This window comes from Dryobates pubescens, chromosome 30, assembly GCF_014839835.1.
Source record: "Dryobates pubescens isolate bDryPub1 chromosome 30, bDryPub1.pri, whole genome shotgun sequence".
Lineage (NCBI taxonomy): Eukaryota > Metazoa > Chordata > Aves > Piciformes > Picidae > Dryobates > Dryobates pubescens.
The window spans coordinates 11,095,501-11,112,487 of record NC_071641.1 but is presented as its reverse complement, the minus strand read 5'-3'; the positions used below and the strand labels follow the sequence as shown (position 1 = coordinate 11,112,487).

The 16,987-nt window shown below is 44.5% G+C and overlaps 1 protein-coding gene across 1 annotated transcript in view; it reads left to right on the top strand.

Moving 5' to 3' along the window:
* PCDH15 (protocadherin related 15) overlaps positions 1-16,987 on the top strand; it is a 995,294-nt gene that overhangs the window by 217,010 nt on the left and 761,297 nt on the right. The window lies entirely within an intron of this gene.

The window sequence follows — 16,987 nt, the reverse complement described above, 5'->3', positions numbered from 1 at the left end:
AGGGACATGGTTCAGCACCAGACTTATTAGATAATGGTTGGACTTGATCTTAAAAGACTTTTCCAATCAAAACAATTCTATGATTATATTCTGTGATTCTATCGCTTGAACAAAATAGGAGTTATAGGAGATCTTTAGGTGGGTTGGATTGGTTGATGGGTTGGACACAATGATCTTGAAGGTCTCTTCCAACCTGGGTGATGATGATTATTATCCCTGGCTTTCCCTGCTTTTACAGGAAGGTATCACAGTATCGCCAAGGTTGGAAGAGCCCTCGAGGATCATCAAGTCCAACCTGTCATCACAAACCCCACGACTAGACCATGGCACCAAGTGCCACATCCAATCTCCTCTTGAACACCTCCAGGGATGGTGACTCCACCACCTCCCTGGGCAGCACATTCCAATGACTAATGACTCGGTGAAGAACTTTCTCCTCACCTCGAGCCTAAACTTCCCCTGGCACAGCTTGAGACTGTGTCCTCTTGTTCTGGTGCTGGTTGCCTGGGAGAAGAGACCAACCCCTTCCTGTCTACAACCACCTTTCAGGTAGTTGTAGAGGGCAATGAGGTCACCCCTGAGCCTCCTCTTCTCCAGGCTAAACAATCCCAGCTCCCTCAGCCTCTCCTCATAAGGTCCTACATGCTACCATATCATGCAGAGTGGCTGGAAGGCAGGTGTGTGAAATCAGATTAGAATGATCCCGTTGTTATTGTGTTAGAAGGACAGCAATAAAAATATTCCAGCAGCTCAGAAAACCCAGGGAAAACATGATGCTTTGCAGCTGAAATCTGGAATTGCACGGAAGATTTCTATTTAATCTCCTGCAGCCGTGTCCCATTCTATTCTTAAAGGAATACAGAAGATAGTAGCCTCTCTTAGACCTTCAGCAGGGATAAAAATAGCTTTTTTTTTTTTTTAGTGGAATGTGCTCATGCATCTGAGCATTGACTGCAACCAGTTGCTTGGTTTTCCCTGGACTAGCAAACAATTCCATAAATCAATGTCTGGGAAAAAGTGTGAAGAAATTTGATAAAGGATATGCTGCTATCTTTGTGCTGATAGCAGTCAACATTGTGTTTTAAAACATTTTGTCTAATCCAGCATATGAGCAGATGACATTTTTATTCTGTTTGTTTTGTAGAATAAAAAGGAAATTAAAAGATCTCTTGAAAGATTTTTTTTTTTTTGCCTATTAAAATTGTTCCTGCTTCTGGCAAGACTTAAAGAAAAAACCAACTATAAAGCTGCTGAAATTCTATACAGATATTATCTCAAGCATGACTGTCGCACAGGATGTTTGGTTAGTGATGGGCTTGTAGCAGTTTAATCATTTGGATTATGCCTGTCTTTTGTGAAAGCGAAATTGCTCAGTTGAAGTCTAGTTACAAATGACAAAGGAGTGTGAAATCTCTGTCGTTTTGAAGAAGGCTGCCTCACTGATTACAGTAAGATTTTGTTATTTGCTTTAGAGTATAGTCAACAAACCAGGGAAGAAATTACTGCAGCATAACATTCCTCTCATTCAGAAATCTGCGTGGCATTGTGAATGGTTTGATTACTTCAGAATGGAAAGCAGAGCTCAAGGAGAGCATAATGCCATTAAGCAGAGGCCCTACTATTGAGCACCTTAGAAGGAATCCTGGAAGATGAGGAAGTGAGATTATGACCTACAAGAGCTTTATCCGTTAAATTCTTTGACTGCTGGCTAAGGTACCACACTGTGAGTGCAAATGGCATATGCAACATGCAGGAAATGTTTGCCCTTTGTGATATAGGTCTTTGTTTTCCACTACAAAACCTAATTTTTTAATAGCTTACCACAGAACTATAGGAAGCTGCATTCTTTGGATTGTGTGGATCCCACAACTCCTATACAGTACTGCCTGCTTCTGTGTGCCTCTGCCTTATTGACTGGTCTATAAAAGGGTAATCTTTGTGTCACATTCAAATGACTCCAGAATGGGGTAGTTAGAGATCTCCTCAGCTGCTTGGATCCCCACAAGTCCATGGGACCAGATGGGATCCATCCTAGGGTGCTGAGAGAGCTGACAGATGAGCTGTCAAGCCACTCTCCACCATTTTTCATCAGTCCTGGCTCACTGGAGAGGTCCCAGATGACTGGAAGCTGCCAACGTGGTACCCATCCACAAGAAGGGTTGGTTGGATGAGCCAGGGAATTACAGGCCTGTCAGCCTGACCTCAGTGCCAGGCAAGATTATGGAACAGGTCATCTGGAGTGCAATCACACAGCACCTACAGGATGGCCAAGGGATCAGGCCCAGCCAGCATGGATTTAGGAAGGGCAGGTCCTACCTGACCAACCTGATCTCCTTCTATGATCAGGTGACTGCCTGGTGGATGTGGGGCAGGGTGTGGATGTAGTCTACCTGGACCTCAGCAAGGCCTTATGACACTGTCCCCCATAGCAAACTCCTGGCCAAGCTGTCAGCCCATGGCTTGGATGGGAGCACACTGCGATGGGTTAGGAACTGGCTGGAGGGCCCAGAGAGTGGAGGGCCAGGCACCAGTGATGTGCCCCAGGGATCAGTGCTGGACCCCGTGCTCTTTAACATCTTTATTGATGATCTGGATGAGGGCATTGAGTCCATCAGCAGTAAATTTGCTGATGACACCAAGCTGGGGGCAGGAGTTGATCTGCTGGAGGGTAGAGAGGCTCTGCAGAGGGACCTGGACAGGCTGGACAGATGGGCAGAGTCCAATGGCGTGAGATTTAACATACCACTGGTGGTTACTGCAGGCATTGGGTACTGATTTAACCCTTGTCCACATTCCCTCTGGTGCTTTCTTTGTTTTAAAACCAGAAAGAAAACACCATCCCATCCAGAAGTGACTTGGTTTAAAATTGGCTCAGGAATCTCAAAAGGATCTCAAAATCTTGCTAGGTTAAACCTGAAGCCAGACCTGGGAGGAAAGATGTTAAAATCATAGAATCATGGAATGGGTTGGGTTGGAAAGAACCTTCAAAAGTCATCCAGTCCAACCCTCTCTGCATTAAGCAGGGGCATCCTCAACTAGATCAGGCTGCCCAGAGCCCTGTCCAGCCTCACCTAGAACATGTCCTGGGATGGGGCCTCAACTACCTCTCTGGGCAACCTGTTCCAGTGTTCCACTCTACCTTCATGATTAAGAATTTGTTCCTAACATTCAATCTAAATAAATATACTCAGCTCCAGTTTGAAACCATTGCCCCTCATGCTCTCACTCCAGGCCTTTGTGATTAGTCTCTCTCCATTTAGAATAGAATACATAGAATAAACCAGGTTGGAAGAGACCTTCAAGATCATCGCATCCAACCCAGCAACCAATCCAACACCACCCAAACATCTAACCCACGGCACCAAGCACCCCATCAAGTCTCCTCCTAAAAACCTCCAGTGATGGCGACTCCACCACCTCCCCAGGCAGCCCATTCCAATGGGCAATCACTCTCTCTGTATAGAACTTCTTCCTAACATCTAGCCTGAACCTCCCCTGGCGCAGCCTGAGACTGTGTCCTCTTGTCCTGGTACTGGCCGCCTGGGAGAAGAGACCAACATCCATCTGTCTACAACCTCCCTTCAGGTAGTTGTAGAGAGTAATAAGGTCACCCCTGAGTGGTTCAGCAGAGTTAAGGTGAAAGGGCTAACAGTCTCTCCTAGCCTTGAAAACAGCTCTGGTTTTTTTCAAGCATTTTTGTGCCATTTCTTAATGATCCTTTTCTTGGCATGTTATATTTTATGTTGCTATGTTCATTGGGGGGGGGGGGGGATAGTTCTAATCATGACAGGCTTTCTCAGTCCTTTGGCTAGGATAAGCTCCTCAGGTGGTCCTCTTGCTTCGTCTCCCTTTGGCTTGTCTGTCTGTGAATGAGCTGCTTTGTTGCATCTAGTTTGTTTTTCACAATGTAGTGGTAAGGGGAAGTAAAAAAATCACTCCTGCAAGTGTCCATGTGAGCCAGGGACAAGCCATGTCTTAAGGGCAGTAGGGGAAGCATCACATTTTTATAACTTCTTTTTTATTTTTTTTAATGTCTGTGTTGCAAACCTAGGAGAATTTGCCTCTAACTGTTATAATTAAAAAGTCTGCACCATGCTGCAAAATTAATTCCAGAGAGTCATCTCGAATGATGGGGGAATACTTCTTGCATGATTAGATAGCTTCAGGCACAGAGGAAAAACCCTTTAATTAGCTGGAGAAGACAAGTTGTGGTGTCTGAGTCATTGTGTAGTGCTTTGACTGCTTGCCTTTAGCTCCAGGTGCTGCTAATGCTGGCTGGGGGGTGGGGAACATAAATACAAAAATACTATTGAGGATAAATTTCAGGAATTACTTTCCTTAAAATACACTGGGAAAAAGAAGAAATCATTTCCTTATTCCAAATTTCAGTTTGGTTGGTTGGTTGGTTGTTGGTGGGGTTTTTTATTGGTTTAGTTGGCTTTGTTTGGGTTTGGGTTGTTGGTTTGGTTTGGGTTTGGGTTTTTGTTTCTTTCAGTTTTTTTTCCTGTGAAATTGATACATGAATATTGTAATTTGCTGCCAATGGCATCCTGGCCTGCATCAGGAACAGTGTGGCCAGCAGGAGCAGGGAGGTCATTCTACCCCTGTACACTGCACTGGTTATACCACACCTCAAGTCCTGTGTCCAGTTCTGGGCCCCTCAGTTTAGGAAGGAGGTTGACTTGCTGGAGTGTGTCCAGAGAAGGGCAACAAAGTTGGTGAGGGGTTTGGAACACAGCCCTGTGAGGAGAGACTGAGGGAGCTGGGGTTGATTAGCCTGGGGAAGAGAAGACTCAGGGGTGACCTTCTTGCTCTCTACAACTACCTGAAGGGAGGTTGTAGACAGGCAGAGGTTGGTCTCTTCTCTCAGGCAACCAGCACCAGAACAAGAGGACACAGTCTCAGGCTACGCCAGGGGAGGTTTAGGCTGGAGGTTAGGAAGAAATTCTACACAGAGAGAGTGATTGCCCATTGGAATGGGCTGCCCAGGGAGGTGGTGGAGTCACCATCACTGGAGGTGTTCAGGAGAAGATTTGATAGGGTGCTCGGTTGCATGGTTTAGTTGATTAGGTGGTGTTGGATGATAGGTTGGACATGATGATCTGAAGGGAGGTTGTAGACAGACGGATGTTGGTCTCTTCTCCCAGGCAAGCAGTACCAGAACAAGAGGACACAGTCTCAGGCTGCGCCAGGGGAGATTCAGGCTGGATGTTAGAAAAAAGTTCTATACAGAAAGAGTGATTGCACATTGGAATGGGCTGCCTGGGGAGGTGGTGGAGTCGCCATCACTGGAGGTTTTTAGGAGAAGACTTGACAGGGTACTTGGTGCTGTGGGTTAGTTGCTTGGGCGGTGTTGGATTGGTTGATGGGTTGGACGCGATGATCTTGAAGGTGTCTTCCAACCTGGTTTATTCTATGTATTCTATTCTATGTATTCTATGTATTGTGGCATTCCCCAGCAGGAGGCCATGCCATAGGGTGAATCATTTATTGGACGTGGCACTTGGTGCCATGGTCTAGTTGTGAGGTCTGTTGGAACAGGTTGGACTTGATGATCCTTGGGGTCTCTTCCAACCTTAGTTACTGTGATACTGTGATACTGTGATACTGTGAAGGTCTCTTCCAACCTGGTCTCGTCTATTCTATTCTATTCTATTCTATTCTATTCTATTCTATTCTGAAACTGCCTCTTAGTACTGATGCCTTCTCTTCATCTCTTTTCAGAATAATGGTGTGTGGTAGTGAGAGAAGTTCAGTTCTGTCCCCCCCTACACCCCCCAGCTAACTCAGTCGGAGAAGCAAAATGGATAAGAGCTGTATTTTAACAAGCAGGATGAAATGCAATGAATATATTCACAATATACAGGGTTTACAGTATAGACAAACATACACAGCAAAGAACCTAACACAGAAAATCTGCCCCTCTCCTCGACAGAGGAGGGTCTCCCCCCAAAGCTCCCTTTCCCCCTTCCTCCCTTTTTTCCCAAAAAGGGTTAGAGAGAAAAGTAATTATTAAGGGGGAACTCTGTTAGTTCAAAGCATATGCTAGGGTAGAAAAGAATTAGTTTCTTATCTCGTTAGTTCAAGGTCAGCTCCAGCCAGCACAGAAGAAAGAAAAACAGCTGTCCAGACTCCGACTGAAACAGACTCAAACAGACTAAAGCTTTAAAGTTACATTCCCACTGATCTACCAATGAAATTCGTTTAGAACTATCTTTGCTTTCCTTTTTACACCAAAACATTCATCTGAAGTGCTTCAGTAGCTGACTTTTCTTAAAGGCACAGCCTAAAGCTGTTACATGGAGGCAGTTACTCACATAATTTGTTCACAGTGGGACATTCTGAGCTCAGAGATGATCTTGGCCGCTGAGAGCTATCTGCTCTTTCTTTATTTCAGTCTGTATTTCCCAGTCTTTTTGTTCACAGATCCATCAGTTAGATTCTTCAATCTTTGCAATCTCCTAAGATTGCAACTCTGTTTTAAGAATCCAAAGGAAAGTGCCCTTTTGGAGGTTTTTATTTTCCTTTTGAAAGCAGTGCAAGAGCAAAGTAGGAATAATCAACAGTTTAAGACTTCCTGCCAAGTTTTATATACACTGCTTAACACATAAATCAGTTAGAAATGTATCATTCAGAAATCATTGCCACTTAAAGAAATATATATCCTTTACAAGGGCTAGACATGAAAAGGCCTGAAGGGAAGATGCTGCCTTTGGAAAGGTTTGATTAGATAGATGGGCTTGCAATACAATGTTTTCTGAATTCCTGATGTATAACAGAGAGGTTTACAAATGCCTTCAGTCAGCCTCATGACAGACTTATCTGTAACATTTTTAAGGCAGTCTGATAATGCAGACATGCTGCTAGACCCTTTTTTTTTATCTGTGTCACTTGTTGGGGTTTTTGTAAAGGAAAGGAGAGAGCTAGCTGGACAGATTTTTAATGACAATTATGTGTATCATAGTTTCCTTTTTGACTGGGGTACGACAGCAAGATAAATAGAGGTTCCTAAGAAAACAGGAAGTAGTGACCAGTTTTAAGGCACTGCTGGGTCAAGTACTCAGGCACTTGTGATGGGTTGAGGGGGAATGGATTTAAGCTGGAGGAGGGTAGATTGCCCAGGGAAGTTCTAGATGCCCCCTCCCTGCAGATGTTGGAGGCCAGGTTGGACAGGGCCTTGAGCAGGCTGGTCTGGTGGAAGCTGTCCCTGCTCACGGTGTGGGCTTTGGAACTAGGGGATCTTTAAGAGCTCTTCTGATTCAAACCATTCTATGGTTCTATTATTTGGGACATTCCTTCCTGGAATACACTGTCAACACAGCTGCTTTTCTGCTGGGGGTAGAGTACACAATATTCAAGGGATTTTGTGGACATCTGGCCTGTGGGTGGATCTGCCTTCCAGAACATTTTGGGTAGGGTGCCGCTGCGTAGCCCATAGTAAAACAATTCTCAGTCTTTCTCTGCCAATATTTTATGACCAAATCTTGATGGTCCTGTTGATTATGTAGACAAGTCATGATGATTGTATAGACAGGTAACACTCAAAAAGAGACACAGAAAATCAGTCCCTGGCCACTTACTGTATCCTGGATCTGTTAATACTAGAGTGAGATAGTGAGCTGCAGTAGTGATGACAAGATCAGAAGAAGTACAGGATTTCAGGCAAAGGAATGTCACTTGGTATGGGATAAAGTTTTTGACAAGGGTTGTATTTTGCTGTCTTTGGAAACTCAGTCTCACATTTCTTAGTGACATGGCTGTGCATTGAAAAGTGCTCTTGCCCAGGTACCAGCCTCTGCAGGGACAGTGGTGGGACCTGCCAGTATTTATTGTGCCACTTGTGACCTTGTGGTGTGCAGTGTAGAATGTCTAATGCTGCTCTGCTCAGTGCAGCTTGGGAATCCCTCTTGCAGGCGATTTGGACGTGCTAGGAACAACAACAGAACTAATCCTTGACTGAGCAGGGCAAGCAGGTACTGGAACCATTTCCTCAGGTGATTTCAGTATTACACTCTAAGAAATTGTCTTGGCTCCCAACCGCTTCAGCTGCAGCATACTGGAAGTTATTTATAAAGCCACCCAGCATCAGGGACATGCACTGAAGAATCTTTGTTTGAAGTAGGTGCTAGTTCTTCCATTTACAGTGTGGTAAGTGGAAGCACCAGCATCCTGGGGTCTTCTCTTCATCCTCAGGGTTGACAGGTCCTGCTTTTAACATCGTGTAATTACTGTTTGGGAGCTAAATTGCTTACTGTTCTGTATTTCATGCCCAGTGAAGAGAGAAATTTTATTTACTGCCTCAAGAGCTGGTTTATTTCATGTGTGGAGAGGTATATTCATGGAGTTTTGGAGACAGACCTGACCTGTTCAGAGCTAACAAGATTTGTTTGCATTAGATTATCTTTCTTGAGGAAGTGGATGCCATATAAGCACTACTTAAAGGATGTTAAGAGTTTGGGGGGTATTGCTTATTATTTTTTAATATAACTTCCAGTGACTTTTTGGTATTGGAAGATGTTGCACTTTCTCTTCTCCTTTTATAACTTGGCTTATCTTGGGCCATTCTGAAAAACACATTCTTCACAAATTTAAGAACAATGGGGTAAAGGAATTGCTGGGCTTTAGCTGCAGGCTACAGCTACAGGCTGGGGGCAGAGTGGCTGGAGAGCGACCAGGCAGAGAGGGACCTGGGGGTGCTGGTTGATGGTAGGCTGAACATGAACCTGCAGTGTGCCCAGGCAGCCAAGAGGGCCAATGGCATCCTGGCCTGCATCAGGAGCAGTGTGGCCAGCAGGAGCAGGGAGGTCATTCTCCCCCTGTACACTGCACTGGTTAGGCCGCACCTGGAGTCCTGTGTCCAGTTCTGGGCCCCTCAGTTTAGGAAGGAGGTTGACTTGCTGGAATGTGTCCAGAGAAGGGCAACAAAGTTGGTGAGGGGTTTGGAACACAGCCCTATGAGGAGAGGCTGACGGAGCTGGGGCTGCTTAGCCTGGAGAAGAAGAGACTCAGGGGAGACCTTATTTCTCTCTACAACTACCTGAAGGGAGGTTGTAGACAGGCAGAGGTTGGTCTCTTCTCCCGGGCAGCCAGCACCAGAACAAGAGGACACAGTCTCAGGCTGCACCAGGGGAGGTTTAGGCTGGATGTTAGGAAGAAGTTCTATACAGAGAGAGTGATTGCCCATTGGAATGGGCTGCCGGGGGAGGTGGTGGAGTCACCATCATTGGAGGTGTTTAGGAGGACACTTGATGGGGTGCTTGGTGCCATGGTTTAGTTGTTTAGGTGGTGTTGGATTGGTTGATGGGTTGGATGCGATGATCTTGAAGGTCTCTTCCAACCTGGTCTATTCTATTCTATTCTATTCTATTCTATTCTATTCTATTCTATTCTATTCTATTCTATTCTATTCTATTCTATTCTATCTTTCAGTGACTTGTAAAATGTTTCAGAGTGGCATTGCTTTAAGTAGGCACTTCTGAAAGATTAAAAGCAGCTCTGTACTAATCTGTCTTGGGTTTGGGGAGAGTGGACTTTTTAATTACTACACTATTTTATTTACTAGAAGGCTTTAACATTATTCTTTCTGGCTATGAACAAATGATGTCATCAGGAAAAAAAATTCCATATTTATGGTCTAGAATTAATTTGGTGATTAGTTCATTTTGAAATGCTGCCATAGGTGACTGTTCAGTGGTAAATGATAGAAATAACTAAAGGTGAGAATGATAATTCTGAGGTCCCCACAATACCTGCAGTGTGAACTCCATCAAGTTATTAATGTGAAATATTCACTTTCTTTTGCAGCTAACTAACTACAACTGTGAAAATGATGGCAAACTTTGGATCTTGTTTGCCCTACTTTCATAAGAAAACTTTTGTTTTGAGTTTGAACCTCTGTTTCGCTTTCTTCATGTTTGGCAAACCACTTAATGAAATGGAGGCAACTATTCTGAAGTTGATTGGAACTGGTTTACTATTTATTAAGGTATTATTGTTTTGGGGTGGGTTTGGCAGTGTGGAAGAACCTCCTTTCTTAAAACATTGTTGAAGAAGAAGGCATTTTAATGTGTGAGCTAAGATATTTGCACTTTTCTGAGCCACATAGAGAAAGAAGGCACAAGAGATCTGTGTTTTTCTCACTTGTTCAGAGATGGGTTGTTTCACCTGGGGATCTGCTGAGCAGTAAAACCAGGTAAGAGTGAGTGTTACAGAGAGAGTCTGAGGCACCTTTTCTGTAGGTGTACAAGGCTGAAATGAAAGGTATGTGATGTGAGACCCACCAAAGAGCAGGAACCTCTTGCTTCTGGGTCTTGTGGCATTGAGAGTATAAACTGGAGTATCTGGAGAAGACCAAGGAAACCAGAAAACAGGGATCTGGTACACAGCAAGATATGGTGACTTAGTTTAGGATGGCAGTGCCATCAGAAAACAGCAATTATCATCAGATGTAAGACTCATTCTTTATATGGAACAATGAATCCACTTCTAAGTGGTTAAGGTCCCTAGTCCAGGGTTAGAAATCAAGGTGGTAGCAGACATGAATGAGATATGAGCATGGGAATATGTGCCTTGAGTAAGTTATAATGAAAGGTGCTTCCTATGGCTTAATGTGTAGTTAATGTTGGCATTTCTGTATCCTACTGGCACACTGAGAGTTGCATGGAGAAAATAAGTTTACCTTAGGGTGCCTGCTCCACTTTCCCTTCTCTTGGCTGTTTGGTTTTCTCTGTTTGAGATCAGAAGGTCCATGCCTTGTCTGAAATGGCTCTGCTCCTTTTCTTCTGCACATAATACTTCTTTCTCTTCCCTCTGGTAAGAACATCAGTGAACAGTGAATAAGTTAGGCTATCTAAGTTGTGCTAATAATAAATGAAAGCTTTTAAAGAAAGCTTAGCTAATCAAGATAATGCAGCTAAGTATGTTATTACTGCAAGCTGTATTTAGTGAGCCTCTATAGGTTTTGGAATTGGAATGGCAATTCCAAATTAATCATTCTGTATTACAGTGTTTTCATATAGTTTCTTCCACGGTCTAGCTATCCAAATAGAATTCTGCAGAGGTGACTCTGCATTTTGCCCCATTTTACAGGTTGCCCACCACCACCTCTGTCTGGTGATGATGGTAGACTCCAGATACGTTTCTCTGTATCAATTTTATTATTGTTTTTCTGCAGTTTTGTTTTCCTTCACATTTCTTAAAGGCAATCCTCTCTATGCCTTTCATTCACCCAACAAGAAACAAAGCTAACTCAGGTCACTCTGTTTCAGCCTGGGCATTGCTTGTCTTTATCAGCAAGATAATATGAGCTATTGAAGGGGGCATTGCTGCTTACATCTCAGGTTATGTGCTCGAGCAACCTACGTGAGAATCCCTGAAGCTCTCCAGGAATCTTGATTAATAGATTGTCATGATCACAACTCACTCTGGTCTTATTTTTCTAGTATTAATAATATGCACTGAGTGCAGCTGGTTCCCATTAGGGCATTGATGTTTACTCTTATTTTTTTTTTTTTTCTGTATTAGACCCTTCCCAGCAGTACATAGTTTACATAGTGTAACAAATCTGGCCAGAGATAGGTTGATGATGGATTATTTCTGTTCCCTTTGGTGTAATATGCGGTATGATTATGGATGATACCACATGTAGAAACCCAAAAGGTTTTAAAATGCAGATAAATGCATTTGTTTTGAAGAAACCAGGGTTGGAATTCAGAGTGTGGAAGCAGCACTCTGCTAAAGAACAGTTAATGCCATAGAGTGAGCATTAAAAACTTGTACTTTGAAATATTTGTGCAGTTAAGATTGAATCATGCACAGTAATCCACTGCCACTAGGGCACAATGGATATAGGACACTTTGTTGTTCCTGCCACTGGAGAATCACAGACTCATAGAATCAATGAGGTTGGAAAAGACCTCAAAGATCATCAAGTCCAACCTGTCACCCAAGACCTCATGACTACTAAACCATGGCACCAAGTGCCATATCCAATCCCCTCTTGAACGCCTCCAGAGACGGTGACTCCACCACCTCCCTGGGCAGCACATTTCAATGGCCAACAACTCTCTCCATGAAGAACTTTCTCCTCACCTCCAGCCTAAACCTCCCCTGGCACAGCTTGAGACTGTGTCCTCTTGTTCTGGTGCTGGTTGCCTGAGAGAAGAGACCAACACCCTCCTGGCTACAACCACCCTTCAGGTAGTCATAGACAGCAATAAGGTCTCTCCTGAGCCTCCTCTTCTCCAGGCTAAGCAACCCCAGCTCCCTCAGCCTCTCCTTGTAGGGCTTACGCTCGAGGCCTCTCCCCAGCCTCGTTGCCCTTCTCTGGACACGTACAGGAGGACAAGGGGTATATGATTCCTTCCTGGTTTTGATTGCAAAACCAAGAATAAGAAGAAATCCAAGATGAAACAAATTGTTTGAGCTGGCTTCTGTCATTGGTATTTGATTTACCAATTTTTATCACGTCAGAGGGGCAGTACAGAGATTTTCCTAATAAGGCTGGGCATCTCTAGGTTTTTGGTTTGGGAAGCCTGAGTTTGCTGCAATTAAAACAAAATAACTGCACGCTGTTGCCCAAATTCTAACACTTCCAGACTTGCCATCTATTTAAATGTGTTTAAAACTCATGTTTGTATCAGAAATTAATATTATGACATTAAAATTACAGATGATTGAGGTAACCATTATGCCAGTTATGAAAAATTCAAAAATAGCTTCAGGCATAGTAAGCAACTTCATTATCTTAATGTAAAATATTGTACTGTCGTTAAAGCGTGTTCCAAGGGTTATTTTAGCTCCTAGGGAAAAAAACCAAACAACCAAACAACTTAGGATTTTTAGAGCTACTCGTTTGTTTTGAAATGAAATGTTACCTACACTGGTGTTTCCAGATCATTTAGCTGATTTCAGATAAAATAACTGTACCAAAAAAATATACTACCAAGCTGGAAGAGAAATACCACAGTTTGTATTTCCCTTTCCCTCTGCCCTCTGCACTTTGTAATATGAAATTCTTTCATTAATTGTCAGAAACAGCTACAAAGCAGGGATGCAGAGCTCCTACTAATTTTGTTTTCCTCGGATGCAGTAGAGTTGTTTTCACTTGAAAGAAGCAAGCTGTGCTTGTAGTAATGGCTGTGAGAGGCACAGACGGCAGTGATTGTCATGGGAACGTTTTATAGTTCTTTGAAAGTTTATCAGAATCTTATTGTACTTCCATTTCCTTGTGTGGACTTCCAAAGGGAGTTACTTCCAAAAGAGTTACTTTCCTGCCCTTCACAGGAGCCATGAAAATGAAACCATGTATAGCCGGAAGGTATCAGGGATAATGAGGCTGTACACAAAATTAGAGCTTATTTTCCTCTGTGCTCATCCCCACACAATTATGAAACCTGCTTTTTGTTCTGTTTCTCTGCATTTCATGGTTTATATGCCCCTTTGCTTATAAAAAGACTCATCAGGAGTAGCAAGCTGCCCCTGTTAGCAAAAAACAAAATGATGTCAGGGGCCAACAACATGTATTGCCTTGCTGCATGTACCCATTGCCTCACAGCAAAGTCCCCTATTAGAGAATCATAGAATCAATAAGGTTGGAAGAGACCTCAAAGATCATCAAGTCCAACCTGTCACCACAGCCCTCAAGACTACTAAACCATGGCACCAAGTGCCACGTCCAGTCCCCTCTTGAACACCTCCAGGGATGGGGACTCCACCACCTCCCTGGGCAGCACATTCCAATGGCCAACAACTTGCTCGGTAAAGAACTTTCTCCTCACCTACAGCCTAAACTTCTTCTGGCACAGCTTGAGACTGTGTCCTCTTGTTCTGGTGCTGGTTGCCTGGGAGAAGAGACCAACCCCCTCCTGGCTACAACCTCCTTTCAGGTAGCTGTAGACAGCAGTAAGATCTCTCCTGAGCCTTCTCTTCTCCAGGCTAAACAATCCCAGCTCTCTCAGCCTCTCCTTTGTAGGGCTTGTGCTCCAGACCCCTCCCCAGCCTTGTTGCCCTTCTCTGGACACATTCAAGAATCTCAATGTGTGTATGCACTGTGACAGAGCCAGAATCATAGAATCATTAAGGTTGGGAAAGACTTCTAAGACCGTTTAATCTAACTGTCAACCCAACACCACCATGTCCCAAAGTGCCGTGGCTACAGGTTTTTTGAATACCTCCAAATGGACTCCACCACCACCTGCTCCAATGCCACACCACTCTTTCAGGGAGGAAATTGTTCCTCATATTCAAAGGGCATGTCCAGAGGAGGTGGAGCTGGAGCTGGATCAGGAAGTTCAGATTTGTGGGATGTTCATAACACTTTAAAACAGTGTATGTATTCTGCTGTGGATTCTTCACTTACTGGCAGGTGGAGGTGGGTTTGGCTGGGGTTTAGAATCCTAGAATGGTTTGGGTTGGAAGGGACCTTCAAGATCATCCATTTCCAGCACCCTGCCACAGGCAGGGACACTGTGCCCTAGGACAGTTTGCTCAAGGCCTTGTCCAACCTGGCCTTGGGAGAGGGCATCCATAACCTCCCTGGGCAACCTGTTCCAGTGTCTCACCACCCTCAATGTAAAGAATTTCTTCCTAATCTCTTTCCATTCTTCCTAATCTGCCCTCTTCCACCACAAATCCATTCTTCCATGTACTATATCACTACAAGTTCTCTTAAAAAAGTCCCTCCACAGTTTTCTTCACAGCCCCCTTCAAGTACTGGAAGGCCACTAGAAGGTCTCCCTGAAGCCTGCAGGCTGACCAGCCCCAGCTCCTGGTTTGTGCTGTTTGGCTTTTCGTTAGCAGGCTGTGTGTCAAGGCAGGCAGCTTTTCTGTGGGGTTTTGAGCATCATTCAGAAAGCTGAAGGGAAGGCCATCGTGAGGGGCAGATGCTGACTAGTCTGCAGTGCCAGCCTGTTCCAGGCAAGGCTGGGCTGTCTTTTCCATCAGGGTGCCCCATCTGTAAATTGCTTTGCCTTTAAGGTCATAGTGATGAGCATCTCTGTGGCCTGCCCCTGGCCTGTGTGTCTGCAGGGAGGTCACTGAGGGCAGAGGAGTGATCCATGAGGTTCTGGAACAATTCTGAATGACTGGGGGTGGGACTGGATTGATGGCCCTCTTGGCAACCAAGGAGGGGCAGCAGCTGAGTGTGTGAGGGGAGAAAGGCTCTGTCTGCGTGAAATTTCCCTGCTCCTGCCAAGGGGCAGCAGAGGGCAAGGACTTGGCCAGGCTGGAGAGTTGGATGGAGAGGAACCTCATGAAGCTCAGCCAGGGTAAGTGTAGAATCCAGCACCTGGGGAGGAGCAGCCCCCTGCATTAGTACAGGTGAGGGGGGACCTGAGAGTGCTGGTGGGCAACAAGTTCACCAGGATGTGCCCTCATGGCCAAGAAGTCCATGGTGTCTTGGCATTCATTAAGAAGAGTGTGGCCAGCATGTAGAGGAGGCTCTATTCTGCCTCTGCTCTGACATAGTCAAGCCACATCTGGAGTACTGTGTCCTGTTCTGGGCTTCCCAGTTCAAGAGGGACAGGCAGCTATGGGAGAGCCCAGCGGAGCCTGCAAAGCTGCTGAGGGGCCTGGAGCAGCTCTGTGAGGAGGAAAGGCTGAGGGACCTGGTGCTGTTTACCCTGCAGTGAAGCAGCCTGAGAAAGGATCTGATCAGTGCTGATCAATAGCTGGAAGGTGTTAAGAGACTCTTTTCAGTGGTGCCTAGTGACAGAACAAGGGGCAGTGGGCACAAACTGGAACCCAGGAGGTTCCACTTGAACATGAGGACAAAGTTATTTGCTGTGAGGGCAGCAGAGCCCTGGACCAGGCTGCCTAGACTGGTTGTGCAGTTGTGCAGTCTCCTTGTCTGGAGAGATTCCAAACCCACCTGGACACTGTGATCCTGGGCAACCTGCTCTGGGTGCCCCTGCTTTAGTGGCAGGGGTGGACTGGATGATTTCCAGAGGTCCTTCCCAACCCTCACCATGCTGGATGTGTGACCTCTGAGAAGCTGAGGCAGACAGAGGGTAGTGTGTGACAAGCTGCTGCAGTTTCAGCTGGTCTGCACCCCAGGACACTCTTTTAAAGTGAGGTGTCTGTGGATACAAAGGAGTAACTAAGGAACATTCTGTGTGATATCAAGCTTGAATTGATAAAGCTGTGAATTTGTTTCAGTGCCTACCTCACAGTGCATCTGCTTAACTTGCAGAGTATATAATTACAAATAGAATGTAGGCTGTTATTCTCTCTAAGTTTTTCCCCACAGTTTTAGTATGTTGCAGGTGTGTTTCTTCATTACATGCCTTGTTTGCATACTTATTTAATCCTCATGCAAAAGCAAAGCACACCTTGCTTCTTCATTGTTACCGAGGTGCTATTCAGCCTCTTTAGAAATGCAGCCGCTGTGTTTCAGGTGCCTCCAGTACAACAGTGCCATAACGCCATACTGTTAGGAGTTCTAAGGAAAATATATCTAAGAAAAAACTAGAAGATTGTGGTTCTGTTTGAATAAATAGAAGGCTTTGGGGGTTTTTTTTAGCCCTCAAAATCCTCGCATCATTAAGTTTCCAGTTTCAAAATGTTGTGGGCTTTAGTCTCATAGCTGCTTGTTCTCTCTGTGTGCTTTGCTAATTCAAACTGTCTTGGTTAATATTACATTAAGCATTATCTATGTGCTTGTGGATGTATAAAATAATAGAAGAAATAGAATGATGACAGTGATGCATGGGTGTATTTTGGGAATCATACACAAGCACAAGTAACCATCAATCTACTCGTGCAGCGGTTTGTAGATTTATTGAACCTACTTACAAAAAATGTTAAATTGTACTCATTTTACCATGGGAAAAAAAAAAGGGGGGGGAGGAGGGGGGAAGTGTATTTTAAATCACTGTGCTTGTGCTGACATAGCTCTGCTTGTTGTGTTAACTGTGGTGGTCAAATTGCTTTGGAAAATAGGAGTTTTGGAATATATTCCATCTGTTGCTGAAGTCAAGGCTGTTACTTG